Source organism: Triticum urartu, chromosome 5A, assembly GCF_056163025.1.
Source record: "Triticum urartu cultivar PI428250 chromosome 5A, HENAU_Tu73, whole genome shotgun sequence".
Lineage (NCBI taxonomy): Eukaryota > Viridiplantae > Streptophyta > Magnoliopsida > Poales > Poaceae > Triticum > Triticum urartu.
This window is the reverse complement of record NC_141877.1, coordinates 347,928,715-347,941,404: the sequence shown is the minus strand read 5'-3', so window position 1 is coordinate 347,941,404 and position 12,690 is coordinate 347,928,715. Positions and strand designations below refer to the sequence as shown.

The 12,690-nt window shown below is 45.7% G+C and overlaps 1 pseudogene; it reads left to right on the top strand.

Annotated features, from left to right (window-relative positions):
• Positions 1-11,681: 11,681 nt before the first annotated feature.
• On the top strand, positions 11,682-12,368 carry LOC147971345 (uncharacterized; annotated as a pseudogene).
• Positions 12,369-12,690: the final 322 nt, after the last annotated feature.

Sequence of the window (12,690 nt, the reverse complement as noted above, 5' to 3'; positions counted from 1 at the left end):
TCTGCCCCCTCCCCAGCTTCTAGAACCTGCCCCTCCAAAATCTCCCACAATCTTAACTGGCCCTATGTTAAGGCCCTGTTCGGATCCTCTCCGCTCCACAATGCAGCTCTCAGAGCGGAGGGAGCGGCAGCACAACTGCGGAGAGTGGCTCAAACCGAGCTCCACGCGCGGAGCGGAGTTTCGTGACGGGAGAGGTTCTGAACAGGCACTAAAAGTATAGTAGGAGCTCACAGCCGTACATTACGGTGGAGCAGCGCTGAGGAGGCTGTGGACACTCGTTGCATCTATGGGTAACCACTGCTGCAACCCCTGAGTCGCCTCCTTGCCCCCCCCCCCCCCCCCCCCACTTCTCTCTCCCTTCGCCACCACTAGAGGTACTCACCGGCGCAGAAGCGCGACACCTCTAAAGATGGCGGCGGGGATCAGGCAGCTTATCTCCCGATTCGTGTCGGCTCTGGTCCCTGGTGGCTCTGGTTGTCGTCCCCGAGGCGCTGACAGCGGATCTGGTGGTTGGGCATGATTCCGGGGGAAACCCTTGGCCAATGTGGCGGACACTCTAAAGGTGACGCCTTCCGGCCCCGTTCTCCTTCCTTGAGGCTCTGGTGTGGATCCCCCCCCCGGTCAAGCATAGGTGAAAGCTTGCCCTCCCTGCTTGGGCGACAATGGCACATGGTCTCGTGTTCCTTCCTGAAGGCATCATCCGGGGATTGCTCTTGCGGTGGTGGAGCTATTGGGAGTTCGGTGAAGGACTGAGGTGGCCTGGTCTTCTCTGTGACAGCCGGCGTGGCTCCTGGTGTGGAGGGTCCCTACCACCGGTGCGGATTGCCCACGTGCGTGTCCGAGGGGATCGGTGTCCCCTTTACTGATGTTGGTGGTACACTGCCTAGTGGGAGCCCTGGCTCCGACGATTCTAATCCACGACCGTCACATTGTGTTGCCCCTCTTTGGCCTTATATGTGGTTCTTCGCCTTCGATCAACGACTCTTGGCTGACGTCTTGTCTTTGCAGTTGTCGACAACGATAGTGGTCGGTCTCCGTTGCTTGTGGGTCTGTTGTTGTTGTGCCGCTATGGCAACTTGGGCTCCTTGGTCGGGGTTCTAGTGGAACCTCACCGTTTGTCGCCGATGCAGCACCCGTCGAGTGTGGGTGAAAAGATAGTGGCCCATTGCAGCGTCGAAGATAGATCTTGTGTTGCTCATCCTTGGCCATTTGGTTGCAGTCACCGGCACGATACATGCCCGGTGTGTGCCCTCTTTGTGCGGCCTTAGTTGGGTTAGTTGGTTTTGGCTTCGCCGTGGTCGATGCCAGCGGTGTTTGTTGTTGCCTTTGAGTCGTTTCTCATAGCTTTTTGTATCTTTATTTCGCTTTGCTTTCAATTCTCTATACTATGGTGTCCTTGTCATCCTTGTCAATGAATGACTTTGTTAATTTAAAATCAGGCTAGGTTGGAGCATTCTCTCGGGCTCAGTCGATGCATTTTTTCTAAAAGCACGTAGAGGAGCTAAATGCATTTTTTCTAAAAGCACGTAGAGGAGCTAAATAGACATGTGCCGCGGATAGAACGGCTACGACCTATGAAGGTATGCGTGGATGCATGGATGACTCGTAATAAAATGGTGATTGAGAAGGTCTTCCCGCGGAAGGCATCTGGCTCCTTTAAATTCCTTGCTTTTCTGCAGCACTGGCACCCGTTGTCGAGGCAGCGTGATCGCGACCGTCTCGACCTCATACTGGATGCGCCCCTGGCTATAGCACGTCGGCTTTCGTTATCTTAGTGCCGCTTGGCGGCCGCCATTAGGTGGTTTCTTATGATTTTTTTATGCTTTTTTGGACATGTTTATGTTGTAGCCCTAGCCGTCGTTTCTCGATTGAGATTTCGATACTTGTTGTATGAATCAGTGCTTTATTTATAAAACGAGACGAAAGACTATTTCAAGCTGAGCCAACAACATATTTCTCAGAAAAGCCTAAATGTATGCACAGGTGTCCACGGGTTCGAGGTGCATCAGTCCAAGCACGGTATCACCATTGACCAGGTAGCATACGCCGCTAAGATGCCAGACAAAGCAGGCATGGCTGGTTGCAACCCCTATCACGTTCTTCCTGAGGCGAACTACAAGCTGAGCAAGGCAAGCTCAACACCGCGCGCTGACGCCTATCGGACTATTTTTTTTAAACGAGACAAAAGGCTTGCCATTTTTATTGATTAAGAAGAGAATTGACCGGTTAATTAACGAAAAACCGGGCTAAAACCGGTACAACACAGCCTACATGATATGGGCACCACCGGCCAACCTGGCCATCAATATAGCACAAAAGCCACGACCGCACATGCCAACAGATGGCCACACACGCAAGCAACCGACAACTTTAACTTTGACGACGAGCAACGCAAGAAAAAAATGCAGGACTTGCGCCGACCGTGCCCCCCGCAAACGACCACTGAGTGCCTCTCATCTGTCACCACCTGGACTCGTTCCAACGCAGCTCCGACTTCAAAGCAACCAGCAACCACGGGAGAGCACCTCGGACACGCCGGGAAGAACCGACTACCGAAGACCACGCCGCGACCCAAGCTTCACTCGACGCCATCATCGTTGCCAAACAGAAACCAGCGCCCCGCCTCAGCAAACCGCGCAGCGAAGATGCTGCCCTCCACGGCGAAGATGCCGTCATCCACCAGTCTCTCGGTCGTAGCCTGCTCCAAGACGATACCCCCAAGGAGGAGAAAGACGCGAAGACGCCTCCATCGCCCGATCCAGCGGATCTAAGGTTTCCCTCCAGAGCCAAAGCCGTGGGGAGGAGGAGCGCACCTCCACGACGACGCTTCCAAGAAAGATCGCGGCACCCGCGGGCGCCGCCGTCGCCGGCTCCGGTGGAGACCGGAGTAAGGATTTCTCCCGGGGATGTGCCAACAGCCCGCCACCACCGACCGCCGCCAACTAACTACCACCCTTGCCGAGGCCGACCTCACTCTGGCCACGGGATCCCACGATCCAGCGCGACCAGAAACGCACCGCCCCCCCGGCCGAAGCCGCCGTCCACCACCGTAGCACCACCGCAGCCACCACCACCGCAACAACCAACACCACATCGCGAAGAGCAGCACCAGATCGAAGAAACAGCTCACGCCAGATCCAGATCGGAGCTGCGAGCGAAGCAGCAGAGCAGACGAGCAGGTCCACCACCCGCAGCACACCTCACACTCTAGAGCAGCACACCCGCCACGCCCGGTTGGTTCCCGCGCCCGACATACGCCAGCCACCGCCATGCCCGACCGTCGATCTGCACCCCGCGCACACATCTGGAGCCGAGAGCCACCGCGCGCACGTATGCATACACGCCCTGACATCACTTATGCAGTTGGCTTTGTTAACCGTTTCATGGAGGCGCCTGACGACCGAGCACCTCACTACAGTAAAGCATGTGCTCTGATCATTGCTGGGCCACTCACTCACCGCTGCACATTCCGCGGTGGGGACAACATAGAGCCTGTGGGAAAAGTGGACAAAAATAACCCAAAGCTGAAACAGATTCAAATATAAACTCCCGGCGAAGGAATTTTACAGGACTAACCCTTTCGGGTAGCACCCAACACGTAGGCGCTATGTGACACGGGGCAGTGTCCGACTGACAGGCGCTACAGTCTTTGCCAGTGTGGCATCCCAAAGCCAGGGTGGGCCCCACGCGCGTTTAAGTAGCGCCTCTGTGAAAGGCGCTACGGTACACAGCATAGCGCCTAACACATAGGCGATATGCTAGCGATTACTAACCGGCGTGAGCCAGCTCTCACCCAGCCCGCTCGTAGTTGCCCCAAGAACAGGGAGGGCCGGCTGCGGGTTCCTCTCCCTTCCCCTTTGAATCTCATAGATCTGAAGTTTTTCTTTGTGGATTTCTGCCTCAATCCCTACCAGAAGGTATTCTCCTCCGATCCCCTCCTTTTCATCCGAAAAATCCTTCACATCTATCATATTTGTGCAAGTTTGGGTGGAAACCCAAGTTCTTGATGGATTCGAATTTTGTATGGAATATTGAAATAATGGGGATGATTTTGGATTTGTAGATGAGTTGTAACCATTGGGGAAACATGTGTGTTGTTAATTTGTATTGTAAATCATGCTTGCATGGGTTCTTGTATCTATGTATGAAATAATACGCACATATGAAATTGTATTAGATGATTGTTTAAATTGCTTTTAGTATGTATGTATGATTGTTGAGATGAATACTTATAAAGTAATGCTCACATATAAAATAATGCATAAATATGGTAGTTTGCTCATATTTGCTTAGAAACTGAAACAATGCTCACATATGAAATAATGCTCATATGTGTCTTGTTGTTTGAAATATGTAGGATGGTGTGGCTTCTCGATGATTCCCATGATGTTGAACATCGGGCCTACTTGATGACGGAGAAGAAGATGGTAATAAAAATACTAGTTGGTAGTTTATAATTATTGTTTAGTTCAAATGGATATGCCGTAATACTCTCATTTGTATGTTTGCATAAGCTTGGACCCCTGAAGATTCGGTCTCACTGGGCCTCGTCGAGTGTCATGTCGTACGATGAGTGAAACTTGGGAGTCCGCCTTTCTGACTGAAATTCCATCCATTCATCAACCTTTGGTGGGAGCTGATGGCGGCTTGAAACTAGGTATTTCCCCAAAGAGGAAGGGATGATGCAGCACAGCGGCGGTAGGTATTTCCCTCAGTTATGAGACCAAAGTTATCGAACCAGTAGGAGAATCAAGCAACACAATGTAAACACCCCCTGCACATAAATAACAAATACTCGCAACCCGATGTGTAAAAGGGGTTGTCAATCCCTTTTGAGTAGCGGCGCCCCAAGATAGGCAAACATACGTGAGATAAATTGTAGTAGATTGATAGATCAAACGCCAAATAAAATAAATAAGAATAAATTGCAGCAAGGTATTTTTGTATTTTTGGTTTAGTAGATCTAAAAATAAAAGCAAAGGAAAAGTAGATCGCAAAGGCAAATAATATGAGAAAGAGACCTGGGGGCCATAGGTTTCACTAGTGGTTTCTCTCGAGAAAAATAGCAAACGGTGAGTAAGCAAATTGCTGTTGGGCAATTGATAGAACTTTAAATAATCATGACAATATCAAAGCAATGATCATTATATAGGCATCACGTCCAAGATTACTAGACCGACTCCTGTCTGCATCTACTTCTATTACTCCACACATCGACCGCTATCCAGCATGCATCTAGTGTATTAAGTTCATGGAGAAACGGAGTAATGCAATAAGAACGATGACATGATGTAGACAAGATCTATCTATGTAGAGATAGACCCCATCGTTTTATCCTTAGTAGCAATGATACACATGTGTCGGTTCCCCTTCTGTCACTGGGATCAAGCACCATAAGATCGAACCCACTACAAAGCACCTCTTCCCATTGCAAGATAAATAGATCAAGTTGGCTAAACAAAACCCAAATATCAGAGAAGAAATACGAGGCTATAAGCTATCATGCATATAAGAGATCAAAGAAACTCAAATAACTTTCATGGATATAAAAAGATAGATCTGATCATAAACTTAAAGTTCATCCGATCCCAACAAACACACCGCAAAAAGAGTTACATCATATGGATCTCCAAGAGACCATTGTATTGAGAATCAAACGAGAGAGAGGAAGCCATCTAGCTACTAACTACGGACCCGAAGGTCTACAAAGAGGTGGTCCGGGGGCACCCGAGGTGGGCACAACCCACCAGGGCACGCCTGGGCCTCCTGGCGTGCCCTGGTGGGTTGTGCTCCCCTCGGAGCACCCCCAGGTGCTGCCTTGGCCCATTGGGTGTATCATGGTCCATAAAAAATCTCCGTAAAGTTTCATTGCATTTGGACTCCGTTTGGTATTGATTTCTTGTGATGTAAAAAACATGCAGAAAACAACAACTGGCACTTGGCACTATGTCAATAGGTTAGTACCAAAAAATGATATAAAATGACTATAAAATGATTATAAAACATCCAAGATTGATAATATAACAGCATGTAACAATCAAAATTATAGATATGTTGGAGACGTATCAGGAACTTGTACTTGTAATGATGCTTGTTCTCTCCCGCAATCTACTTATCTATTCCAAGTGAGTACTTCGGAAAATACTCATTCATCTTGTCGAATGTGTATTGAAATATTGTCATCACGGGTAATGCACGGACACCCTTGAGCACCTTGTTGAAGCATTCTGCTATGTTGCTTGTCATTTGGCTGTACCTCCGGTTGTCCTCATTATAAGCTTGTGTCCACTTCATCCTTTGTTGAATGTGCCTATTGAGAAACTCATGACCCCCTGCATCGAGTTTTCTATTTTCGAGCAATAGGTTGTACAAGTTTGCGAAACATCGATTGGAGAAAGCGAGACAACAATCTTGAACTCCTTAGTCCCACATGCCCTATACAGGTTTGAGAAAAAATGCCTCATGCACCATCGATGGTGCAAAGGAGCATGCCCGGGAATGTCAATCTCCACCGCATTAAGAATTCCTTGATGGCGATCCAATATGACACAAATTTCACTTTGAGTTAGTAATACCTTGGTTCTCAAAAGATGGAAGAACCACTCCTAGTTATCATTGTTCTCCGCCTCAACCAAAGCAAAGGGCAAAGGCACCAACCGGTTATTAGCATCATTTCCTATTGCAACCAAGAGAGTGCCCTTGAATTGTCCAGCCAAGAAGGTGCTATCGACGGAGATGAGCGCCCGACAATGTTTGAAAGCCCTCACGTATTGCTCGAATACCCAAAATGCACGACCAAATACTCAGACATTCCTTCCATTATAAATCCTTGTTTTTTGCCCATACGACTCGACCACATGAACCATGCATGGGTTACTGATGCCATCACTCCCAACAACCTAGGGAGTCGGTTGTATGCTTCCTCCCAATCACCATACAACATCTTGTATGCAGCTTGCTTCGCCTTCCATGCCTTCCCGTGTTTCACCTTGTAGTGAAATAGGGATTTCACAAGTTCTGTGACACTATTAATGCTCATTGTTGGATGTGAAGAGATGTAGTTGGAAAGCCTATAAGCGATGAACTCGGAGTTTGTGGTCTTGGGTCACATCCTTGCCATCAAGCTTCTTGCCTTGGCACATGTGAGTTCCTACACAAATTGATATGTGCCAACCGAACCCTCCTTTCCATGGTCTCGCACACACAATCCATGGACATCCATCCTCCTCACATTTGACTGTGTAACACAGCTTGATGTCCGAGTGAACCACCTTGTGCGGATGGTAATACTTAACCAAGAAGTTGTCAATCCATATGTTCAATTCCAAGAAGGTTTCGAACTTCAACCCGGGAGAAATTCCGTTCTTCGCGTGTTCCATATCCCGGTAAGAAGTTGGCCTAGCTCCAAGAACTATACCCTTGCCACCGTCAACCATGGCTTCATCCGCGAGACTAATATACTTGAACAATGGTATCCGATGATCCCACCCTAATACCTTCTCAAAAGCTAAGGCCTCCTTCAACGTGAACCCCTCCTCATCAACTTCTTCAACAGGACCATCGTCGTTCAACTTTGATGCATAGCATCGCGAGTACGAGATGGAATGGTCCATGTTCGCTTGCACATAATATTTCTCCAAATCACCAAGATTATTTTCATGGAGATCAACATCATTCTCACCATCCTCATACTCATCATTCTCTTCTTCCAATGCTTCATCTTGGTTCTTTCAAATCAGGATCAATGTTGGCATCACTTGTTGGGTCAAAAGAGGTTCACTCATTTCATCTTAGTTCATGGGTGGAGGACTCCTAGCAACAAATGGGGAGGCAAGCCGGTTCAGGTCCAAGTGCGAACTAGCATCAACCTTTCTGTGGCAAATAACTCAAGAGCCTTGTCTAGAAATTCAGCCATTGTCTCCTTGTATGCAACCCAATGTTGCTCGGAGTTTATACGCATTGTCTTCGAATAGATGTGCATTCCAAACCCCACATTATGCCTTCCCTCCAACTCAACAACATCACTTCGGTCCATCCAATTCAAATCATTCTTCACTTATTCCAACACCTCAACATAGTTAGGACTACACTTGAATGCCAAGTCAAGCTCATCCTTACGTTTAATTTTTTGGAATTAAAATGCCATGGCACTCCATGCATGTGCCCATGCCTTGAGACCAAATATTTGAAAATTCCTTCTAATTTACTGCACATGGAATTAACTCACACACAAGTACACAAAAATATAATTTTTCAAACCGTTTTGGTTAGGCGTTACATGTAGATGTAGTTCAAATTTGAATTGCGGTCATTAAATGGTTAGAAAATCACTTAAATATCTTTAAAAGGTCAAATGACCCCTGAAATTTTCCAAATTTTCACATGTCAGTTGTATTAGTGCACGTTAAACGTAGAAAAAAAATTTGAAGGCCGTAAGAGGAAGCTATCTCCCGTTTGTCATCAAACATGCATTTTCCCTCTCGGAACCACGGACCGTCTAGTGAGTTGCTCCGATTTGTGAGGGATGTGTGTCCAAACTTTCGTCAAACATGCCAATTTTTTTACCAAATCATCTTGGTGGCATGACATTAAATCAAGCAAGGTTTCATGTTTTTCTGATTATTTTTTATTTTTTTGGAATTAAAATGTCATGGCACTCCATGCATGTGCCCATGCCTTGAGACCAATATGTTTGAAAATTCCTTCTAATTTACTGCACATGGAATTAACTCGCACACATGTATACAAAAATATGATTTTCAAACCGTTTAGGTTAGGCGTTACATGTAGATGTAGTTCAAATTTGGATTACAATCATTAAATGGTTAGAAAATCACTTAAATGTCTTTAGAAGGTCAAATGACCCCTGAAATTTTCCAAAATTTCACATGACAGTTGTATTAGTGCACGTTAAACATAGAAAAAAAATTAAAGTCCATAAGAGGAAGCTATCTCCCGTTCGTCATCAAACATGCACTGTTCCCTCTCGGAACCACAAACCTTCTAGTGAGTTGCTCCGGTTTGTGAGGGTGTGTGTCCAAACTTTCGTCAAACATACCAATTTCTTTACCACGTCATCTTGGTGGCATGACATTACATGAACCAAGGTTTCATGTTTTTCTGATCTTTTTTTTATTTTTTGGGATTAAAATGCCATGTCACTCCATGCATATGTATGTATGTGTCCATATCGTGAGACCAATATGTTTGAAAATTCCTTCTAATTTACTGCATAAGGAATTAACTCGCACACAAGTACACATATATGATTTTTCAAACCGTTTTGGTTAGGCGTTGCATGTAGATGTAGTTCAAATTTGAATTACGGTTATTAAATGGTTAGAAAATCACTTAAATGTCTTTAAAAGGTCAAATGACTCCTAGAATTTTCCAAAATTTCACATTACAGTTGTAGTAGTGCATGTTAGACGTAGAAAGAAATTGAAGGCCGTAAGAGGAAGCTATCCCCCGTTCGTCATGAAAGATGCATTGTTCTCTTTCGGAACCACGAGCATTCTAGTGAGTTGCTCCGGTTTGTGAGGGGTGTGTGTCCAAACTTTCGTCAAACATGCCAATTTCTTTACCACGTCATCTTGGTGGCATGACATTACATCAACCAAGGTTTCATGTTTTTTTGATCATTTTTTTATTTTTTTAGAATTAAAATGCCATGTCACTCCATGCATATGTATGTATGTATGTGTCCATGTCGTGAGACCAATATGTCTAAAAATTCCTTCTAATTTATTGCACAAGGAATTAACTCGCACACAAGTACACATATATGATTTTTCAAACCGTTTTGGTTAGGCGTTGCATGTAGATGTAGTTCAAATTTGAATTACGGTCATTAAATGGTTAGAAATCACTTAAATGTCTTTAAAAAGGTCAAATGACCCCTTGAATTTTCCAAAATTTCACATTACAGTTGTAGTAGTGCATGTTAGACGTAGAAAAAAATTGAAGGCCGTAAGAGGAAGCTATCTCCTGTTCGTCATCAAAGATACATTGTTCCCTTTCGGAACGATGAGCCTTCTAGTGAGTTGCTCCGGTTTTTGAGGGGTGTGTGTCCAAACTTTAGTCAAACATGCCAATTTCTTTACCACCTCATCTTGGTGGCATGACATTACATCAACCAAGGTTCCATGTGTTTCTGATTTTTTTGGAATTAAAATGCCATGTCACTCCAAGCATACGTATGCATGTGTCCATGTCGTGAGACAAATATGTTTGAAAATTCTTTCTAGTTTACTACACATGTTTTAACTCGCACATAAGTACACAAATATGATTTTTCAAATTGTTTTGGTTAGGCGTTGCATGTAGATGTAGTTCAAATTTGAATTACGGTCATTAAATGGTTAGAAAATCACTTAAATGTATTTAAAAGGTCAAATGACTCCTAGAATTTTCCAAAATTTAACATTACAGTTGTAGTAGTGCACGTTAGATGTAGAAAAAATTGAAGGCCGTAAGAGGAAGCTATGTCCCGTTCATCATGAAACATGCATTGTTCCCTCTCGGAACCACGCGCCTTCTAGTCAGTTGCTCCGGTTTGTGAGGGGTGTGTGTTCAAACTTTCATCAAACATGCCAATTTCTTTACCACATCATCTTGGTGGCATGACATTACATCAACCAAGGTTTCATGTGTTTCTGATTTTTTTGGAATTAAAATGACATGTCACTCCATGCATACGTATGCATGTGTCCATGTCGTGAGACAAATATGTTTGAAAATTCCTTCTAGTTTACTGCACATGGAATTAACTCGCACACAAGTACACAAATATGATTTTTCAAACCGTTTTGGTTAGGCGTTGCATGTAGATGTAGTTCAAATTTGAATTATGGTTGTTAAATGGCTAGAAAATCACTTAAATGTCTTTAAAAGGTCAAATGACCCCTAGAATTTTCAAAATTTTCACATTACAGTTGTAGTAGTGCACATTGGACGTAGAAAAAAATTGAAGGCCGTAAGAGGAAGCTATCTCCCGTTCGTCATCAAACATGCATTGTTCCCTCTCGGAACCATGAGTCTTCTAGTGAGTTGCTCTGGTTTATGAGGGGTGTGTGTCCAAACTTTCGTCAAACATGCCAATTTTTTTACCGCATCATCTTGGTGGCATGACATTACATCAACCAAGGTTTCATGTGTTTTTCTGGAATTAAAATGCCATGTCACTCCATGATTAATTGTGTCATAGCCGTTAGACCAATATGTTTGAAAATTCCTTCCAATTTACTACACATGAAATTAAATCGCACACAAGTACACGAAATAAGAGTTTTCAAACCATTATGGTTAGCTGTTGTATGTACATGTAGTTCAAATTTCAATTATGAGCATTAAATGGCTAGAAAATCACTTAAATGTCTTAAAAGGTCAAATGACCCCTGAAATTTTCCAAAAATTGACATGACAGTTGTATTAGTACTACAAAATTTCTCGTTCATTTAAAACACCATCAGTTGCCACTTTACTCCAAATTCGTCTTTCACAGCTAATAAAAAATATCTACAACATCACACACAGTTGTTTTCTAGTAATCGTTTGCGATGAGAATACCTTGGTCTATTTAAGTCTCCCTCCTTAAGCTTCGCCGGCTCATCTGCTCAAGTGCCGGCAACCCCCGAATCCACGAATCCCGATCCCCATTCCCGCACCCCCTTCTTGCAAAGATGACGCCGTGGAAACACTTCGTGAAGGCCCGTACGATGGCCGCGTCCCCCCTCCCGAGTGTCGCCGCATGCGCCGAGAGCGCGGCCGCCTTTGTCGAGAGTGCCGCCGCATCCGCATTGAGCGCGACCGCTTCCACTGAGAGGGCGTCTGCGGCAGCTAACAGGGCAACTGCAGCAGCCGAGACGACTGTAACTGCTGCTGCGATGGTGGCTGCAAACACCGAGAGCGCTCGAGCTGCCGTCCGTGCCGCCGATGTCGCCCTAGCCCGAGTCGAGGCCATCCATGCCAAGATCGAGGATGCACACGCCAAGATATTCCAGGCCACCTTGGACTCCAGCATGCAACCCACGTCTGAAAAGGCGGCGGTGGCCATGGAGCACCTGCTTCCTCATGAGGTTGCTGAGAGGGAGTTGGAGATGCAGGAGGCGACGGAGATCGAGGAGCGCCAGGAGGAGGAGTTGCGCGTGGCCGAGGTCGAGGTAGAGAAGAGTCTGTCCGTCGAGGAATCGGCGGTGGAGTACCAAGGCGAGCTCTAGCGCAGCCACTACTACGAGTACTACAACCTTGAGGGCGGCGCCGAGGACGAGGACATGGTCGACTTCAGCAGGGGGGACGCGGAGTCCACCAAAGGCGGCATGTCGCCAGGACAATTCATCGACGTCTCCTCTCACACCGGTGATGCATAGGCCAGCACGATGGCGGATTTGTTTAAATTATGCATACTTAGGCTTTGTTTTTAATGTTGGTCTTTTGTTAGAGCAGTGTTTAGGTCAACTGGCTCTGTTTAATTACTAAAATTGCTCAATTTAGTAAGTGTGGTATGTCTGCTGTACGCTCTTTTGTGTGCCCAAATTAGCAAACGATGTTAAATTATGCAATGACGTACCCGGTGAAATTTCCACCAAAATTTGAATTACCAAACTCATCCCATGCGCGTAAAGCAGAAGAATCGTTTGCGATGCACACAATCATTCAAAGTGAATGGTCCGACGACACCGTGCGCAAAAG